This window comes from Hemiscyllium ocellatum, unplaced genomic scaffold (assembly GCF_020745735.1).
Source record: "Hemiscyllium ocellatum isolate sHemOce1 unplaced genomic scaffold, sHemOce1.pat.X.cur. R1, whole genome shotgun sequence".
Classification (NCBI taxonomy): Eukaryota; Metazoa; Chordata; class Chondrichthyes; order Orectolobiformes; family Hemiscylliidae; genus Hemiscyllium; species Hemiscyllium ocellatum.
The window spans coordinates 1,165,870-1,188,054 of record NW_026867603.1 but is presented as its reverse complement, the minus strand read 5'-3'; positions in this window follow the sequence as shown (position 1 = coordinate 1,188,054).

Below are 22,185 nucleotides of genomic sequence, written 5' to 3'. Positions count from 1 at the left end.
CCCCTCTATACTTTCCTCCAACCAGCTTAAAACTATGACCCCTCGTGTTCGCCATTTCTGCCCTAGGAAATAGTCTCTGGCTATCGACTCTATCTTATATAACTCAATTAGGTCCCCTCTCCTCCTCCTTTTCTCATTGGAGAAAAGTCCGAGCTCAGTCAACCTCTCTTCATAAGATAAGCCCTCCAGTCCAGACAGCATCCTGGTAAACCTCCTCTAAACCCTCTCCAAAATATCCACATCTTTCTTGGAATACGGCGTCCAGTTCTGGTCGCCCTATTATAAGTGCGGTCTAACCAAAGTTTCATGGAGCTGCGGAAAAAGTGGGGACTGCAGATGCTGGAGATCAGCGCTGAAAAATGTGTTGCTGGAAAAGTGCAGCAGGAATCCTGAAGAAGGGCTTATGCCCGAAACGTCGATTATCCTGCTCCTTGTATGCTGCCTGACCTGCTGCGTTTTTCCAGCAGCACATTTTTCAGCTTTTATAGAGCAGCAACAAGATCTCACGACTCTTAAACTTAACCCCCGTTAATGAAAGCCAAAACACCATATGCTTTCTGAACAACCCTGTCCACTTGGGTGCCCATTTTAAGGGATCTATGTACCTGCACACCAAGATCCCTCTGTTCCTCCACACTGCCAAGAATCCTATCCTGAATCCTGTACTTAGCTTTCAAATTCGACCTTCCAAAATGCATCACCTCGCATTTATCCAGGTTGAATTCCATCTGCCACCTCTCAGCCCATCTCTGCATCCTGTCAGTGTCCCGCTGCAGCTCTCTATAATGTCAACGACACCTCCAACCTTTGTGTCGTCTGCAAACTTGCTGACCCATCCTTCAATCCCCTCATCCAAGTCATTAATAAAAATTACAAACAAGAGAGGCCCAAGGACAGGGTCCTGTGGAACACCATTCACTACTGACGTCCAGGCAGAATATTTTCCTTCTACTAGCTGTCTTCTGTTGGCCAGCCAATTCTGTATCCAGGCAGCTAAGTTCCTCTGTATCCCATTCCTCCTGACCTTCTGAATGAGCCTACCATGGGGAACCTTATCAAATGCCTTGCTGAAGTCCATATACACCACATCCACAGCTTGACTCTCATCACCTTTTCTAGTCACATCCTCAATGAACTCAATAAGGTTTGTGAGGCATGACCTGCCCCTCACAAAGCCGTGTTGACTGCATTTATTCAAGCCATGCTCTTCCAGATGTTCATAAATTCTATCCCTCAGAATCCTTTATAACACCTTGCAGACGTGAGACTGACTGGTCTGTAATTGCCAGGGATTTCCCCATTTCCTTTCTTGAAGAGAGGAATTACATTTGCCTCTCTCCAGTCCTCAGGTACGATTCCAGTGGAGAGCGAGAATGCAAAGATCTTTGCAAGTGTGAAGCAATTGCATTTCTTGTTTCCCAAAGCAGCCGAGGACAAATCTGGTCTGGGCCTAGCGACTTGTCAATCTTAAACATTGACAACATTTTCAGCACATCAGCTTCCTCTATCGCTATCCATTCCAGCATGCACACCTGCTCTTCAAAGGTTTCATTCACTATAAAGTTTGTTTCTTTCGTGAAGACAGAAGCAAAAAACTCATTTAGGGCTTCCCCTACATCCTCAGACTCCACACACAAGTTCCCTATGCTATCTCTGATCGACCCTACTCTTTCTTTGACCATTCGCTTATTCCTCACATAAAGGCATTTTACACTCAGACCATTTTTGAGCTCCTTCATCGCCTGCCTGTAAATAGCATTTTAGAATATACCAGCAGTCCTGAATACATGGTAGAGAACAGCAGTCCCTGTGTTTAATACAGAGAACAGCAATCCCTGTGTGCAATATGGAGAACAGCAGTCCCTGTGCATAATATAAAGAACAGCAATCCCTGTTTTTAATAAACTGAGCAGTAGAACCTGTGTATAATATAGATAATAGCATTCCCTGTGTCTCATGTTCTTTTTATTAGATACAGGATCCGCTGTTCTCAATATTATACGCAGGGACTTTATTCTAGAGAACAGCAGTTCCTGTGCATAATATAAAGAACAGCAGTCCCTGTGTACAATATAGAGAACGGCTGTGTCTCATCCAGGGAACAGCAGTCTCTATGTCAAATCTCGAGAACAGCAGTCACTCTGCATAATATATAGAACAGCAGTGACTGTGCATAACATAGAGAACAGCAAACCCTGTGAATAATGTAAAAAACAGCAGTCCTGTTTGTGAGATGGAAAACAGTAGTCCCTGTGTACACTGTGGGGAAGAGCAGATCCTGTGTCTCATGTAAAGAACAGAAGTCATGCGTATAATGTAGAGAACAGCTGTCCCTGAGGGTATGGAAGAGAGCAGTAGTCCCTGTGTAAATTGTACAGAACAGCAGTCCTGCATGCATTGTAGGGAAGAGCAGTCCCTGTGAACAATGTAGAGGACAGCCATCACTATCTCGAATAAAGAGAACAGCAATCAGTGTATAGTTTCGAGAACAGTGCCTTTGCATAATATAGAGAACAGCATTCCCTTGTGTTTAATAAAGAAAGCAGCAGAACCCGCGTCTCGTATCGGGAACAGCAGTCTCTCTGTGTAAGATAGAGAACAGCAGTCCCTGTGAATAATATAGAGATCAACAGACTATGGGTAAAATATGGAGAACATCTATCCCTGTGCATAATATCCAGAAGAGCAGACCCTGTGTACAATGCCGAAAATAGCAGTCCCTGTGTATAATATACAGAACAGATGTTGCGTCTAATATAAAAAACATAAATCCCTGTGATAAAGAAAGAGAATATCCATCACTCTGTATAATATAGAGAACACCAGTGGCTGTGTTTAATATAGAAAACATCAGTCCCTGTGTACAAAACAGAGAACATGAGTCACTGTGTCTAATAAAAAGAAGACGACTCCCTGTGTTTAAAGAAGAGAACAGCTGTCCCTGTGTATAATAGAGAAAACACCAGTGACTGTGTATTATATAGAGAACAGTAGTCCCTGTGTACACGATAGGGAATATGAGTCACTGTTTAAAATATAGAGAACAGCTGTCGCTGTGTACACTATAGAGAATATGAGTCACTGTGTATAATATAGAGAACAGCTGTCCCTGTGCATAATATAGAGAGCAGCAACCACTGCGCATATTTTAGAGAACAGCAGTGTCTGTGCACAATATAAAGAACAGCAGTCCCTGTGTAAAATATAGAGATCAGCAGTGCCTGCACACAATAAAAAGAACAGCAGTCCCTGTGTAAAATATAGAGAACAGCAATTCATATGCATAATATAGAGAAGATGTGTCCTATATAGAGAATAGCAGTCACAGTGTAAAAGCACTGAGAGAAAAGCACTCTATATTATAAACAGATACTCTCGACGTTAAACAGAGAACAGCAGTCTCTATGGGCAATATAAAGAACATGAGTCACTGTGTATAATATAGAGAATAGCTATCCCTGTGTGTAATATAGAGAGCAGCAGTCCCTGTGTATAATGTAGAGAACAACAGTCCCTGAGACTATTTTAGAGAACAGCAGGCCCTGTGTTTAATAAAGAGAACAACAATCCCTCTGTATAATAATGAAAACAGCAGTTCCTGTGTATAATAAAGTGAACAGCAGTCCCTGTGGAGAAACAGAGTACAGCGGTCCCTGTGCATAATATAGAGAAAAGCAGTCTCTGTGTACAATGCCGAAAATAGCAGTCCCTGTGTATAATATACAGAACAGAAGATGTTGTGTCTAATATAAAGAGCATAAGTCCCTGTGGTAAAGAAAGAGAATATCCATCACTCTGTATAATATAGAGAACACCAGTGGCTGTGTTTAATATAGAAAACATCAGTCCCTGTGTACAAAACAGAGAACATGAGTCACTGTGTATAATATAGAGAACAACTATCCCTGTGTGTAATATAGAGAGCAACAGGCCCTGTGTATAGTATAGAGAACAACAGACCATGTGTCTATTTTAGAGAACGCTGTCCCTTTGTATAATATAGAGAATACCGGTTGCTGTGGTTCTGTTCGCCGAGCTGGGAATTTGTGTTGCAGATGTTTCGTTCTTGGTCTAGGTGACATCCTCAGCGCTTGGGAGCCTCCTGTGAAGCGCTTCTGTGATTTTTGCTCTGGCATGTGTAGTGGTTTGAATCTGCCGCTTCCGGTTGTCAGTTCCAGCTGTCCGCTGCAGTGGTCGGTGTATTGGGTCCAGGTCGATGTGCTTATTGATTGATTCAATGCCTCTAGGAATTCCCTGGGTGTTCTCTGTTTGGCTTGTCCTATAATAGTAGCGTTGTCCCAGTCGACTTCATGTTGCTGGTCATCTGCGTGTGTGTGGCTACTTAGGATAGCTGGGTCATGTTGTTTCGTGGCTAGTTGGTGTTAATGGATGCGGATCGTTAGCTGTCTTCCTGTCTGTCCTATGTAGTGTGTTGTGTAGTCCTTGCATGGGATTTTATACACTACATTGGTTTTGCTCATGCTGGATATTTGTTCTGGTGAGTTGTTGTCTGAGTGGCTGTTAGTTTGTGTGCTGTTATGAGTCCTAGTGGTTGCAGTAGTCTGGCTGTCAGCTCGGGAATGCTCTTGATAGTGTAATGTGGCTAGTCCTTTGGTTTGCGGCATGTCCTCATTCCATTGTCTTTACCTTAGGCATCTGTTGATGAAATTGCACGGGTATCCGTTTGGCGAATAAATTGTATAGGTGTTTTTCTTCCTCTTTTTGCAGTTCATAATGTACAGAGGCATTGCAATTCTCTATCTCATGTGCAGAGTCTAGTGTCCTCGACAATGTATGGAGGCACTGCTCCACATTGCGCACATGGACTGCTCTTTTCTACATTGTACACAGTGACTGCTGTTCTCTGCATTGTGCGCTGGGACTGCTGGTCTTTGTAGTATACACAGAAACTGTTCTGTATGGGATACACATTAGATTAGATTAGATTACTTACAGTGTGGAAACAGGCCTTTCAGCCCAACAAGTCCACACTGACCCGCCGAAGCGCAACCCACCCATACACCTACATTTACCCCTTACCTAACACTACGGGCAATTTAGCATGGCCAATTCTACTGACCCGCACATCTTTGGACTGTGGGAGGAAACCGGAGCACCCGGAGGAAACCCACGCAGACACGGGGAGAACGTGCAAACTCCACACAGTCTGTCGCCTGAGGCGGGAATTGAACCCGGGTCTCAGCAGTGGCACACACTGCTGATTTCTGTATTCACTGCTATTTTAGATTGCTTACAGTGTGGAAACAGGCCCTTTGGCCCAACAAGTCCACACCGAACCGCCGAAGCGCAACCCACCCATACATATACCCCTTACCTAACACTATGGGCAATTTAGCATGGCCAATTCACCTGACCCGCACATCTTTGGACTGTGGGAGGAAACCGGAGCACCCGGAGGAAACCCACGCAGACACGGGGAGAACGTGCAAACTCCACACAGTCAGTCGCCTGAGTCAGGAATTGAACCCAGGTCCCTGGCGCTGTGAGGCAGCAGTGCTAACCACTGTGCCACCGTGCCGCCCTATTCTCTACATTATACATAGGGACTGCTGTTCTGAGGAATAGAGCTGTTCTCTGTTTTGTACACAGGACTGCTGTTCTCTTTCATGAACTCAGGGGCTGCTGTACACACAGTTTCTCCTGTTCTCTATAGTGAACAGACGGACTGTTGTTCTTGATATTATGCACGGGGATTGCTGTTCTCTGCAAGAGAAACAAGGACTAGTGTTCTCCACATTGTACACAGGAACTGCTACTTTATACATTACACAGGGTTTGCTGTTCCCTATATTAGACACAGGGACTGCTGTTCCCAATATGAGCCACGGAGATTGCTGTTCTCTACATTATACACAGGCAGTGCTGTCTGGAAAATAATCACAGAAACTTGTTCTCTATATTTTAAACAGGACTGCTTTTGTCAATATTGCACAGAGGGACTGCTGTTCTTTATAAAATGCACAGTAACTGTTGTTCTCTAAACTAGACAGAGGAACTGCTATTCTCTATATTATGAACAGGGACTGCTGCTCTCCATATTACACACAGGGATAGATGTTCTCTGTATGATACACAGTGACTCATGCTCACTATATTGTACACAGGGACTGCTGTTATACGCAGTGACTGCTGTTCTCTATAATAGACTCAGAGATTGCTGTTCTCTAAATGACACACAGGGATGCTGTACTCTATAGTAAACACAGAGACTGCTGCTCTCTATTGAACACACGGACTTCTGTTCTATATATTATGCTCAGTGATTGCTGTCTTCTATATTAGACACAAGGACTGCTTTTCTCTATGTTATATATGGGGTCTGCTGTTCTCTACATTATGCACAGGGCCGCTGTTCTCCATATTGTACACAGGGACTGGTTTTTTCTCTTATACACGGGTACTGTTGTGCTCTATTATAGACACAAAGACTGCTGTTCTGTATATTACACCCAGGTAAGGCTATTCTCTATATTACACACATGGACTGCTGCTCCTACAATATACTCAGGGACACGTCCTCTATATTATACACAGTGACTGCTGTTATCTATATTATATGCAGGAACTGTTAATCTCTTTCTGAAATACAGGGATTGCTGTTCTCTATATTAGAGGGATTGCTGTTCTATTTATTAAACAAAGGGACTGATGTTCTCTGTGTTACATGTTGGGACTGCTGTTCTTTACAATGAACGTAGGACTGCTGTTCTCTACATTCTAAACTCCTGTTTATTAAAAACAGGGACTGCTGTTCTCTATATACTCAGGCTCACGTTCTCTATATTATACACAGTGACTGCTGTTCTCTATATTATATGCAGGGACTGTTAATCTAATTCTGAAATATATGGGGGGGACTGCTGTTCCCTGCAACGTACACAGGACTACTAGACTCTACATTTTACATAGGGACTACTGTTCTCTACCAGACACTCAAGGACAGCTATTCTCTATATTCTGCACTGGGACTGCTGTTCTCCAAATTATATGCAGCGACTGCTGTTCCCTATATTATGCACACCGACTGCTGTTCTCTATATTGTACACAGGGACTGCTGTTCACTATGTTGTATGCAGGCACTGCTGTTTTCTACATTTTCCACAGGGACTTTTGTCCTGTATTACACATTATACATAGGGACTGCTGTTCTCTGCATCATACACATGGACTGCTGTTCTCTTTATTAAACGTAGGGACTGCTGTTCTGTATATTCTGCATAATGTACATAGGAGCTGCTGTTCTCCATCATATATACAGGCACTGTTATTCTCAATGTTGCACACAGGGACTGTTGTTCCTTATATTATACACAGTGACTCATGTTCTCTATTTTATACAAATGGACTGCTATTCTCTACAATCTCCACAGAAACTGCTGTCCACAAAAATTGCACACATGGGCTGCTGTTCTCAACACTGTATGAAATCACAGCTGTTCTCACCTGTGAATGCAGGGTCTGCTGTTCTCTATGTTATACACAGGGGCAGTTATTCTCTACATTATACACAGGGTCTGCTGTTCTTCACACGACACACAGGATCTGCCTGTTCTCAACAATACACACTGGGACTGCTGTTCTCCATATTACACACAGGGACTGCAGTTCTCAACCATACACTCAGGGACTGCTGATCTCTACATAAGATACAGGGACTGCTGTTCTCTTCAATATAGACAGGCACAACTGTTCCACAGATTGTACATGAGGACTGCTATTTTCTGCATTATACACTGGGATCGCTATTCTCTATTATATACAGGGACTGCTGTTCTCGATATTTACACAGAGACCGCTGTTCCCTATAATAAATACAGGGGTTGCTATTCCCTCTATTCAACACAGGGACTGCTGTTCTCCATATGATACAGACTGGTGAGCAAGTTTAGATATCATGGAATTCAGGGAGAACTTGCTATTTGGATACAGAACTGGCTCAAAGGTAGAAGACTGGTGGTGGAGAGTTGTTTTTCAGACCAGAGGCCTGTGACCAGTGGACTGCCACAAGGATCAGTGCTGTGTCCACTACTTTTCATCATTTATATAAATGATTTGGATGTGACCATAAGCGGTTTAGATAGTAAGTTTGGAGATGGCACCAAAATTGGAGGGGTAGTGAACAGTGAAGGTGGTTAGCTCAGATTACAACGGGATGTTGATCTGACAAGTGGCAGATGGAGTTTAATTTAGAAAAATGTGAGGTGCTGCATTTTGGAAAGCAAATCTTAGCAAGATTTATACAGAAATGGTAAAAGCTTAATGAAGTGTTGCTTAACAAAGAGACCTTGGAGTGCAGGTTCACAGCTCCTTGAAAGATGCAGATAGATGGGCTGGTGAAGAAGGTGTTCGGTATGCTTTCTTTTATTGGTCATACAATTGGGTCCAGGAGTTGGGAGGTCATGTTCCAGCTGTACAGGACATTGGTTAGGCCACTGTTGGAATACTGTGTGCAATTCTGGTTTCCTTTCTATCAGAAAGATTTTGTGAAACATGAAAGGATTCAGAAAAGATTGACAAAGATGTTGCCACGTTTGGAGGACTTGAGGTATCGGGAGAAGTTAATTAGGTTCGGGCTGTTTTTCCTGAGAAAGCGTCAGAGGCTGAGGGATGAACTTATAGAGGTTTATAAAATTATTGGGGGCAAGGATAGGATAAATATATAAAGTTCTTTTTTCCCCTGGGGTGGGGAGTCGAGAGCTAGATTTAGGGTGAGAGGGGAAAGATGTGAAAGAGAGCTAGGAGGCAAGTTTTTCAGTCAGAGGGTGGTATGTCTATGGAATGAGCTGCCAGAGGAAGTGGTGGAGGCTCGGACAATTGCAACATTTAAAAAGCATCTGGATGGGTATCTGAATAGGAAGGGTTTGGAGGGATTTGGGCCACGTGCTGGCAGGTGGGATTAGGTTGGGTTGGGATGTCTGGTTGGCATGGACGGGTTGGACTGGGAAAGAAGGGTGGGTCTTTTTTCATGCTATGATTCCTCTTCAGTATCATACGGACAGAGACAGTTTTCGCTATATTATGCACAGGGACTGCTGCTCCGTATAACATACAAAGGGACTGCTGTTCTCTTTATAAAACACAGGGACTGCTCTTTTCTATATTATACTCAGGGGCTGCTGTTCCCTACCATGTACAGAGGCACTGTTGTACACAGCGACTGCTGTTCTCTGAATTTGTCCACAGGACTGTTCTCTATATTATACACAGGGAGTGTTGTTCTCTGTATTATACACAGGGACTGCTCATCTCAGTACTGTACAGAGGGACTACTGTGCTCTTTATTGTACACAGGGACAGTTTTTCTCCATAGCATTCGCAGGTTTTGCTGTTCTCTATCATATACCTAGAGACTGCTGTTTTCTGTAATACCCACAGGGACAATGGTTCTCTATTTTGTACACAGGGACTTTCGTTCTCTGTAATAGACACATAGTCTGCTGTTCTCGATATTATACAAAGGGACTGCTGTTCTACACAATGTACACAGGCTCTGCTGTTCTCAATATTGTATACAGGGATTTCCATTCAGTACACTGTATGAAGGTTCAGCTATCCTCGACAGTATATGCAGGACTGAGAACTGATGTTCTCTATTTTATACTCCGGGTCTGCTATTCTTTACAATATGCACAGGCACTACTCTTCTTTAAAATAGGCACAGGAACTGTTGTTCTCTTTCTTTTACACTGGGACTACTGCTCTCTATATTTTACACAGGGGTAACTGTTCACTTTTTTATATACTGGAACTGCTGTTCTCTGTATTGTACACAGGGACTGCTGTTCTCTCTTATATATGGGCATAGTTGTTCTGTATAATTGACACAAGGACTGCTGCTCTCCATTTATACACAAGGTAAGGCTGATCTCCATATGACACAGAGGGACTCCTGCATTCTATAATATACATATGGACTATTGATCTCTATATTATGCACAGTGACTGCTGTTCTCTATATTATTCACAGGGACAGCTGTTCTCTGTATGAAACACAGGGGTTGATGTTCTCTATGTTATACACAGGGTTTGCCATTCTCTTTATTAAACATGGGGACTGCTGTCCGCTGTATTATATGTAGATACTGCTGTTCTCTTCACTGTACATGGGGAAAGTTCTTCCCTACAATGTACACAGGACCACTGTTCTCTACATTTTACACAGGGACTACTGTTCCCTACCATGCCCACTGGGACAGATGATCTTTAAATTATATGCAGCGACTACTATTCTCTACTATACACTCAGGGACAGCTGTTCTCTACATGAGATAAAGGATCTGCTGTTCTCCAAATTACACAGGGACTACTGCTCTCCATATTATAAACAGTGATTGCTTCTTTTTACACTATTCACAGTGTTTGCTGTTATCTGTGTCTAAGATTAGATTAGATTATTTAGATTAGATTAGATTAGATTACTTATAGTGTAGAAAGAGGCCCTTCGCCCCAACAAGTCCACACCGACCCGCTGAAGCGCAACCCACCCATTCCCCTATATTTACCCCTTCAGCTAACACTATGGGTAATTTAGCATGGCTCGTTCACCTGACCTGCACATCTTTGGACTGTGGGAGGAAACCGGAGCACCCAGAGGAAATCCATGCAGACACCGGGAGAATGTGCAACCTCCACACAGTCGCCTGAGGTGGGAATTATTGTAGAGAATAGCAGTCACTTTGCATAATATATATAACAACAGGCCCTGTGTACAATCTGGAGAACAGCTATCCCTCAGTATAATATAGAGAACATGCGTCAATGTGTATAATATAGAAGGAGAAAGTGAGGACTGCAGAGGCTGGAGATCAGAGTTGAAAATGTGTTGGTGGAAAAGCGCAGCAGGTCAGACAGCATCTAGCTGAAAATGTGTTGCTGTAAAAGCGCAGCAGGTCAGGCAGCATCCAAGCTGAAAATGTGTTGCTGGAAAAGCGCAGCAGGTCAGGCAGCATCCATCTGCTGAAAATGTGTTGCTAGAAAAGCGCGTCAGGATGCTGCCTGACCTGCTGCGCTTTTACAGCAACACATTTTCAGCGTGAATAATATAGAAAACAGCATAAAATAGAGAACAGCAGTCCTTGTGCACATGCGGAGAACAGCAGTGCATGTATCTATTACACAGAACAACATTCCAGATGTATAAAATAGGGAACAGTAGTCCCTTCGCACATGTATAAAATAGAGATCAGCTGTCCTTAAATATGATATAGAGAACAGCAGTCCCTGAGTATAACATAGAGAACAGCAGTCTCTGTGTCTAATATTGAGAACAGCTGTTGTTGTGCATAGTAAAGAGAACAGCAGTCGCTCTGTATAATATACAGGGTATATGAATAGGAAGGGGTTGGAGGGATATGAGCTGGGTGCGGGCAGGTGGGACTAGATTGGGTTGGGCTATCTGCTCGGCATGGACGGGTTGGTCTGAAGTGTCTGTTTACATGCTGCACATCTCTATGACTCTTCCCGATGTATAAAATAGAGAACAGTAGTCCCTTCGCACATGCAGAGAACAGCAGTGCCTATGTACATTGTAGGGGACTGCTGTCCCTGTGCATCATCCAGAGAACACCAATGCCTATGTATTGTATAGAAAACAGCAGTCCCTGTGCACAATATAGAGAACATGAGTCACTGTGTATAATATAGAGAACAGCTATCCCTGTGTATAATATAAAAAGCAGGACTCCCTGTGTACAATACAGAGAACAGCAGTGCCAGTGCATAATATTAAAAGCAGCAGTCCCTGTGTACAATGTGGAGAACAGCTATCCCTGTGTATAATACATGAGTCACTGTGTATAAAATAGAGAACAGCTATCCTGTGTACAATATAGAGACTGACTGTGTGGAGTTTGTACATTCTGCCACTGTCTGCGTGGGTTTCCTTCTGGTGCTCCGGTTTCCTCCCACAGTCCAAAAATGTGCAGATTTGGTGAATTGGCCATGCTAAATTGCCTGTAGTGTTAGGGGCAGGGGTAAATGTTGGGGAATGTGGGTTGCACTTCAGCGTATCGATGTGGACTTGTTGGCCCGAAGGGCCTGTTTCCACATTGTATGTAATCTAATCTAATCTAGTCTAAGTAATCTAATCTAATCTAAACAGTATTCCTTGTGCCTATTTTAGAGAATAGCAGTCTCTGTGTCTCATACAGGTAACAGCAGTCCCTGTGTAAAATGTAAAAAAAATTATGGTCCTGCGTACATTGTGGAGACCAGCAGTCCCTGTTTCTAAAGTGGAGAACAGTAGTCCCTGTGTATACTGTAGAGAACAGCAGTTCCAGTGTATTACATAGAGAACAGCTGTCCCTGAGTGTTTGGTAAAGAACAGTAGTCCCTGTGTATCATGAAGAAAAATGTGTTCCTGCGTACATTGTAGTGAACAGCAGTCCCTACAAACAATATAGAGAACAGCAGTTCCCGTGTTTACTAAACAGCAGTTTAAAACTTAGAGACCAGCAGTCCAGCATACATTGTAGAGATTAACAGTTCCTGTGTATAACATAGAGTCACTGTGTAAAATGTAGAGAACCTGTGTCTCTGTGTATATATTAGAAAGCAAGAATCCCTCTGTGTAATGTAGAGAACAGACTTACCTGTGTATAATATGGAGAACAGCCGTCCTTGTGTCTATCATAGAAGACAACAGTGCCCGTGTATAAGAGAGAGCAGCAGTCACTGTATACAATATGGAGATCAGCAGAGTTTATATATAATATAGAGAACAGCAGTCCCTGTGTTTAATAATGGGAAAAGCAATTGCTGTGTCTAACATAGAAAACATAATATATAGAACAGCAGTCCCTCGTATCATACAGAGAACAGCAGCCCCTTTGTCTATTTTAGAGAACAGTAGTGCCTGTGCATAACATATAGAACACCTGTTCCTGTGTTTAATAAAGAGAGCAGCAATCCCTGTGCTTAATATAGAGAACAGCAGTCTCTGTGTCTCACATGGGTACAAGAGTCTCTGTGTCTAATGTAGAGAACAGCAGTCACAGTGCATAATACATATAAGAGCAGTCACTGTGTACAACATATAGAACAGCAAACCCTATGAATAATGTAGCAAACAGCAGTCCCTGTTTATAATATGGCGAACAGTAGTCCTTGTGTATATTGTGGAGAAGGGTAGATCCTGTGTCTCATGTGGAGAACAGCAGTCGCTGCGTATAATGTGTAGTACAAGTCCTTTTGTGAACCGGACGGCTTATAGAGGAAGTTAGAGTTATATAACATACAGCATTACAGTGCAGTATAGGCCGTCGATGGAGCAGCCTGGATAATAAAGGAAGTTAGACTCATAGAATATACAGCATTACAGCACAGTACAGGCCATTTATGGAACCACTCTATCACCAAAGGCTCATTGAACATAGAACATTACAGCTCAACAAAAGCCCATTATGGAACTAATAAAGGAAGTTATAATAATACAACATAGAACAAATTAGCACAGCTCAGGACCTTTATGGTACCTCTCGGCTAATAAAAGAATTTAGAGTCTCAGACCATACAACGTTACACCACTTGGTTCGTACCAGATGTTAGACCAATACAACAAAGAAGATTACAGCACTGTACAGGCCCTTTATGGAACATCTCGGCTTATAAAGGAAGTTAGACTGACAGAACATATAGCATTACAGCACTGTACAGGCCCTTGATGGAGCAGCTCGGCTAATAAAGGAAGTTAGACTGACAAAACATTTAGCATTACAGCGCAGTACAGGCCCTTTATGGAACAGCTCGGTCTATAAAGGAAGTTTATAAAGTTCCTTTATGCAACCATTCGACTAATACCAGACACAATATACTGAGGGACTACTGTTCTCCACATTATATAAAGGGTTTGCGGTTCTCTATATAATACACAGGATCTGCTGTTCTGTATATTCTACACAGGGACTGCTGTTCTCTATATTACATTTTGGGACTGCTGTTCTCTGCAATGTAGACAGGACTGTTGTTCTCTATATTCTAAACTGCTGTTTATTAAACACAGCGACTACTGTTCTCTAAATTGTACACAGGGATAGCTGTTCTCTGTGTTATACACAGTGACTCATGTTCTCTATGCTATACACTGGGATTGCTGTTCTCCATATTGTATAAAGGCTCTGCTGTTCTCTAAGTTACACACAGGGAGTGCAGTTAACTTTTTTTATGCACAGGAACTGCTGTTCTCTATATTGTACACAGGGACTGCTATTCTCACTCATACATGTGCACGGTTGTTCTGTACAATTGACACAAGTACTGCTGTTCTCCATATTATACACAGGTAAGGCTGTTCTCTATATTACACAGACGGACTCATGTTCTCCATGACCTACACAGGGACAAGTGTTCTCCATATTAGTCACAGCGATTGTTGTTCCCTATATTATGCATAGGGATTGCTGTTCTCTTTGTTAAACACAGGGACTACTGGTCTCTATATTATAGATTGGGACGGCTGTTCTCTACTCTGTATACAGGGACTTATCTTCCTTACAGTGTAAGCAGGACTGCTGGTCGTTGCATTTTACACATGGACCAATGTTCTCTACCATACACTCAGGGACAGCTGTTCTCTACATGAGACACCGGATTTGCAGTTCTCCACAACATACACAAGGACTGATGTTCTCCACATTATAAACAGGGACTGCTGTTTTGTACATTATTCACAGGGTTAGCATTCTCTATATTTTGCACAGGGACTGTTGTTCCATATATTATGCACAATAGCTGCTATTCGTTATATTATTCACATGCACTGCTGTTCTCTAAAATAGACACAAGGACTGCTGTTCTCTATATAGACAGGGATTGCTGTTCTTCCCATTGCACTCAGGGATTGCTGTTCTCAACATTGTACACAGGAACTAGTGTTCTTTCTCTTGCGTGCAGAGACTGATGTTCTCCATATTGTTCATAGGGACTGATGTTCTCTACAATAGATTCAGAGACCGGCGCTCTCTGTGTTATACACAGGAACTGCTGCTCTCTCCGTTATACACAGGGACTGCTGGTCTCTATAATAGGCACATGGATTGCTGTTCTCTCCATTATACACAGGACTGCTCCTCTGTATAATAAACACAAAGACTGTCATTCTCTCTGTCATACACATGTTCTGCTCTTCCCTTTATTAAACACAGAGAATGCTGTCTTCTATATTATATTCAGAGACGAGTGTTCGCCTCAGTATACAGAGGCACTGCTGTTCCCTACATTATATTCAGAGACTAGTGTTCTCCACAATGTACAGAGGCACTGCTATTCTCTACATTGCAAACATGGACTGCTGTTCTCGACATTGTACATAGTGACTGCTGTTGTCTGCATTGTGTGCAGGGACAGCTGTTCTCTATAGTATATACAGGAACTGTTCTCAATGTTATTCTCAGGGACTGCTGTTTTCTGCATTGTACAGAAGGACTGCTATTCTCTACATTATACATGGGAACTGCTGTTCTGTGGAATAGACACAGGTACAGATATTCTCTATTTTGTACATGGCGACTGCTGTTCTCTATATTATACACAGGGACTGTTGTTCTTTAAAATAGATATAGGGACTGTTGTTATTGTTACACTGTCTTATTAAAGACAGTGACTGCTGCTCTCTATATTGTACACAGATACTGGTGTTCTCTATATCGGACACAGGGATGACTGTTCGCTTCATTAAACACGGGGAGTCATGCTCTTTATATTAGATATAGCATCTTCTGTTCTCTACATTATACATTAACTGTTGTTCCCTACATTAGTCAAAGGACAGTTGTTCCCTATATATGACACAGAGTCTCTACATTATACAGAGGCAGTGCTGTTCTCGAAAATAATCACAGAAACTGCTATTCTGTTTATTAAAGGCAGGGACTGCTGTTCCCGACATTGTACACAGAGACTGCTTTTCTCTATATTATACACAGGGACTGCTGTTCTCTGTATTATACAGAGGGACTGCTGTTCTCAAAAAGATACACAGTGACTACTGTTTTCTGTATAATACAGAGGGACTGCTGTATATGAAATGTTGTTGTCTATTTTGCACACAGGGACTGCTGTTCTTTATTTAATGCACACGCACTGCTGTTCTCTATATGGCACACAGGGACAACTGTTCGCTATATCATACACAGTGACTCGTTATCTCTATTGTGCACAGGGACTGCTGTTCTCTATATTATACACAGATACTGATGTTCTATATATTATACACAGGAACAGCTGTGCTCTTTATTAAACATAATGTTTCATGTTCTTTAGATTAGACACAGCATCTGTCGCTCTCTCTATTATGCACAGGGACTGCTGTTCTCGACATTGTACAGAGAGAGAGCGAGCGCTTTTCTCTATATTGCACACAGTGACTGCTGTTCTCTAGATTGTACATATGAACTGCTGTTCACCACAAAAGACACAAAGAATGCTCTTCACTCTGTTATACATATGAACTGTTTTTCTCTATATTTCATACAGGGACTGATGCTCTTTATATTGTGCATATACACTGCTGTTCTCTAAAATGGACACAGGGACTGCTGTCCTCTATATTATATACAGACACTGGTGTTCTCTATATCATACACAGGACAGCTGTTCTCTTTAACACGGGGACTGCTGTTCCCAGCATTGTTCACAGAGACTGCGTTTTTCTCTATATTAAACCCAGTGACAGCTGTTCTCTACATTTTATATATGGACAGCCGTTCTCTATATAAGACACAGGGAATGCTCTTCTTTATATTATTCATATGAACTGCTTTCCCCTATATTTTACACAGGGAGTGCTGTTCTTTATACTGTGCACAGGCACTGCTGTTCTCTATATTAGACACGTCGATATTATACGTAGCTACAGCTATTCTGTATATTATACACTGTGACTGTTGTTCTCTATATTTCACAAAGGGACTGCTGTTCCCTATTACAGACACAGAAACTGCTGTTGTCTATATTATGTACAGGCAGTGCTGTTCTCGAAAATAATCACAGGAACTGCTGTTGTCTTTATTAAACACATGGTCTGCTGTTCTCGACATTGTACACAGAGAGTGTTTTTCTCTATATTATACACAGTTACTGCTGTTGTCTCAGTTTTACATATGGACTGCTGTTCTCTATATGAAACGCATGAATTGCTGTTCTCTGTGTTGTTTCCCAGGAACTGTTGTTCTTTATATTGTGCACAGGCACTGCTGTTCGGTAAAACAAACACAGGGACTGCTGACCTTTGTAATTATGCACAGGGGCTGCTGCTCTCTACATTACGCACAGGGATAGCTGTTCTCTATATTATACAGAATGACGCATATTCTCTATATTGTACACAAGGACTACTGTTCTCTATACTATACACACACACAATGGCATCCTCTGCATTATACACAGGGAAGGCTGTTCTCTTCATTAAGCAAATGGAGTCATGCTCTTTATATTAGACACAGCAACTGCTGTTCTCTATATTATATACATACACATATATATGTGTGTGTGTGTGTGTGTGTGTGTGTATATATATATATATATATATATATATATGTGTGTGTGTATATGGACTGCTGACCTATATATTGGGCACAGTGACTGAAATCGTCTATATTATACACAGGAACAGCTATTCTCTAAATTATACACAGGGGTTGCTGTTCTCTATATAACGCACAGTTATTGATGTTCCCTATAAGAGTCACAGGGACAGCTTTTCCCTGCGTGAGACACAGAGACTGCTGTTGCCTACGTTATACACAGATAGCGCTGTTCTCAAAAATAATCACAGAAACTGCTGTTCTTTATATTATACACAGGACTGCTGCTCTCTTTTTTAAGACAGAGACTGGTGTTCTCGACATTGTACACAGAGACTGCTTTTCTCTATATTATACAGAGGGACTGCTGTTCATGTACCATACAGTGGGACTGCTATCCTCTATATTATGCACAGGGACTGCGATTTTCTGTATGATACTGCGGGAATGCTGCTCTCTATATTCTACACAGACACTCCTGTTCTCATTATTAAACATAGAGACTGCTGTTCTCGGGATTGTACAAAGAGACTGCTGTACTTATATTATGCACAAGTCTGTGTTCTGTATGATATATACGAAGTGCTGCTGTCTATATTGCACACAGGGACTACTGTTCTTTATACAATGTGCAGGCAATGATTGTTGTTCTTTATATTATACACAGGGACTGCTGTTCTCTAAAATAGACACAGGGTCTATTGTTCTCTATATGATACACAGGGATAGCTTTCCTCTATATAATACACAGTGACTCACGTTCTCTATATCGTGCACATGGACTGCTGTTCTTTATATTATACACAGACACTGGTGTTCTCGATATGATACACAGGGACGGCTGTTCTCTTTATTAAACACAGGGATTCATGCTCTTTATATGAGACACAGCATCTTCTGTTCTCAATAATGTACACAGGGACTGTTGTTTTCCATATTGTACACAGGGTAAAAACTGAGGTCTGCAGATGCTGGAGATCAGAGCTGAAAATATGTTGCTGGTTACAGCGCAGCAGGTCAGGCAGCATCCAATGAACAGGAAATTCGAATTCCTGATGAAAGGCTTTAGCCCGAAACGTCGAATTTCCTGTTCATTGGACGCTGCCTGACCTGCTGCGCTTTAACCAGCAACACATTTTCAGCTCATATTGTACACAGGGACTGCTGTTCTTTATATTATGCATAACCACTGCCGTTCTCTCAAATAGACACGGAGACTGCTATTCTCTATATCATACACAGAGAATGCTGTTCTCTGTATTATACAGAGGGACTGCTGTTCTCTATATTAAACCCATGGATTGCTAATCTCCGTATCAAACAGGTGGACTACTGTTCTCTGTTTTATACAGAGGGACTGCGGTTCTCTATATTTTACAGAGGGACTGATGTTGTCTATGTTGCACCGGGGGACTGCTGTTCATTATATAATGCGCAGGCACTGCTGTACTCTAAAATAGACAGAGAGATTGCTTTTCTATAAAATAGACACATGGACTGTGGTTCTCTATGTTATACACAAGGACTGCTGCTTTCTATATTACACACAAGAATAGCTGATCTCTATTTTATACACAGTAACTCATGTTCTCTATATTGTAGACAGGGACTGTTGTTCTCTTTCTTTCACACAGACACTGGTTCTCTATATTATACACAAGAATGTCTGTTCTCTTTATTAAACACAAGGATTCATGTTCTTTACATTAGGCACAAAATCTTCTGGTCTCTGTATTATACAATATGCTCTTCTCCATATTTTACACAGGGACTACTGTTCTTTTTATTATGCACATGCAATGCTGTTCTCTGAAATAGACACAGGCACATTTCATTTTTGAATCAGTTAATGAATAAATGCAGTTTATATCAATGAATTTAAGGGTTAATGCCGAGACATTTGATTAATATGTGCAGTTTGTTTCATGAAAGAAATGTGTGCCATTTGTTGAAATAAATCAATGTGTTAAGCTTGTGGCATTGAATGAATGAGTGTAGCTCTACTCATTGAATTATCACGTGCAGTCTGTTTCATTCCATGAACGAGTGCAGTTTGATTCACTGAATAGGTGTGTTATGTTTGTATCACTGGAACAACGAATAACGTTTGAGGCATTGAAGAAATGATTGAAGTTTGATTCAAGGATTCGACGAAATGCAATTTGATTCATTGAATGAAATCGTTAGGATGACAAATTGAATGGTGAGAGAAACTCTACTCATTGAATCAAGATTGGATGTGAATGTATGCGTGCAGTTTGTCCCATTGAATGAATGCTTTTTACTTCTGGCATTGCATGAATGCCAGGAGCTCTACTCTTTGAATGAAGACAGGCAGTATTTTTCATTGAATGAATGGGTGCATTTTGATTCACGAAGAAAATGGGTTATGTTTGACGGAATGATTGCAGTTTGATTCAATGATTGAGACAATGCAATTTGTTTCATTAAATGAGCACGTGCAGTTTGCTTCATGGACTAAACGTGTGCAGTTTTTTTAAGTGAATCAAACACGTTAAGCTTGTGGCATTGAACGAATGAGAGTACCTCTACTCTTTGAATTATCATGTGCAGTCTATTTCATTGAATGGTCGAGTGACGTAGGCTTCACTAAGTACGTCAGTTACGTTTTTTCCATTGAATCAATGATTGAAGTTTGATTCAAGGAATCAATGAATGCAGTATGTTTCATTAAATGAATGTGTTTCACTCCTGGCATTGAATACATGGCAGGAGCTCTCCTCTTTGAATTAAGATGCGCAGTGTATTTCATTGAATGAATGGATGCAGTTTGATTCTAGATGTGTATGAGTTAAGTTTTTTAGATTGAATTAAAACGTTCAGCTTGACTCATTGATTGAATGACAGAAGCTCTACGCATTGAATTAAGACTGGCTTTCGGTATCATTAAATAAATGCGTGCAGTTTTGAATTTTCATGTGTAGTCTGTTTTTTTTTTCAACGAACGAGTGCAGTAGGATTCACTAACTAAATGAGTTACGTTTGTTCCATTGAAACAAGGTATAAGATTTGATGCATTGAATCAATGATTGTAGTTTGATACAATGATTCGATTAATGCAGTTGGTTTCATTCATTGAAAGCGTTGAGCTTGACATATTGAATGAATGAGAGGAGCTCGACTCATTGAGTTAACGTGCAGTTTGGTTCATGGAGTGAATGTATGCAGTTTGTTTGAGACAATGCGTGAAGCATGTGGCATTGACTGAATAAGAGTAGCTCATTGAATTGACAAGTTAAGTGCATTGTATTGAATGAATGTGTGTAGTTTGTTTCACTCATTATGTGTGTTAACTTTGTTTCAATGAAATAGTGAATAACGTTTGATTCATTGAAGTTTGATTCAATGAATCAATGAATGCCGTTGGTTTCATTGAATTAAAGGGTTGAGCTTGAAAAAGGGAATGAATGAGAGAAGCTAATGCAGTGAATTAAGACATTCTGTCTGTTATCATTGACTGAATGCGTGCAGTGTGTTTCATCGAATCCAAGCGTTGCGCTGGACGCATTGAATGATGTCATGAGCTCTACTCTATGAATTAGAACGTACGGTGCATTTCATTGAATGAATGGGTGCATTTTTAGCATTGAATGAATGAAAGGAGCTCAACTTGAATTGACAAGTGCAGTCTCTCGTTGAATGAACGTGTGCAGTTTGATTCAACAAATAAGTGTATTAAGTTTGTTTCATTGAAACAATGGATAACATTTTATCCAACGAATCAATGATTGAAGTTTGATTCAATGAATCAATGAATACAGTTTGTGTCATTGAATGAATGCGTTTTGCTTGTGACATTAAATGAAAGGCAGGATTAAGATGTCCAGTGTATTTCATTGAATAAATGAGTGCAGTTTGATTCAAGAAAGTTTGCTTGATTGAATTAAAGTTTTAAGCTTGACCCATTGACTGAATGAGAGTTAGCTCTATTCATTGATTGGCAAGAGCAGTCTCTTTCATTGAATGAACGTGTGCAGTTTGATTCACGAAAAAAGTGTGTTAAGTTTATTTCATTGAAACAATGAATCACGATTGAAGTTTGATTTCATGAATCAATGAATGCAGTTTGCTTGTGACATTGAATAAATGGCAGGAGCTCTTTGAATTAAGACGTGCAGTTCATTCCTTTGAATGAATGTGTGCAGTTTGATTTACGAAATAAATGAGTTAAGTTTGCTGGATTGAATGATTCAAAGATCAAATGAATGCAGTTGTTTTCATTGAATGAATGTGTTAATTAAGCTCGAGACATCGAATCAACAAGATAATCTGTACTTAGTGAATTAACACTTGCAGTTTGTTTCATTAAATGAATGCATGTAGTTTGTTTCATTGAATGAACTCGTGAAGTTTCTTTCATTGAATGAATGGCAAAAATTCATTTCATTGGAATAGTACTTGAAGTGTTTCTCATCGAATGAATGTTTGCAGTTTGATTCATTGATAGAATGAATGTAGTTAAGTTCACTCTATGAATAATTCAAGTTTGTTTATATAATTACATCAATGAATTGCATTTGATTCTTTGAATCAATGCTCGAAATATGAATCAATGAATACATGAATGCAGGTTGTTTCATTGATTGAAAGCGTTAAGTTCGAGACATTGAATGAAAGAGAAAA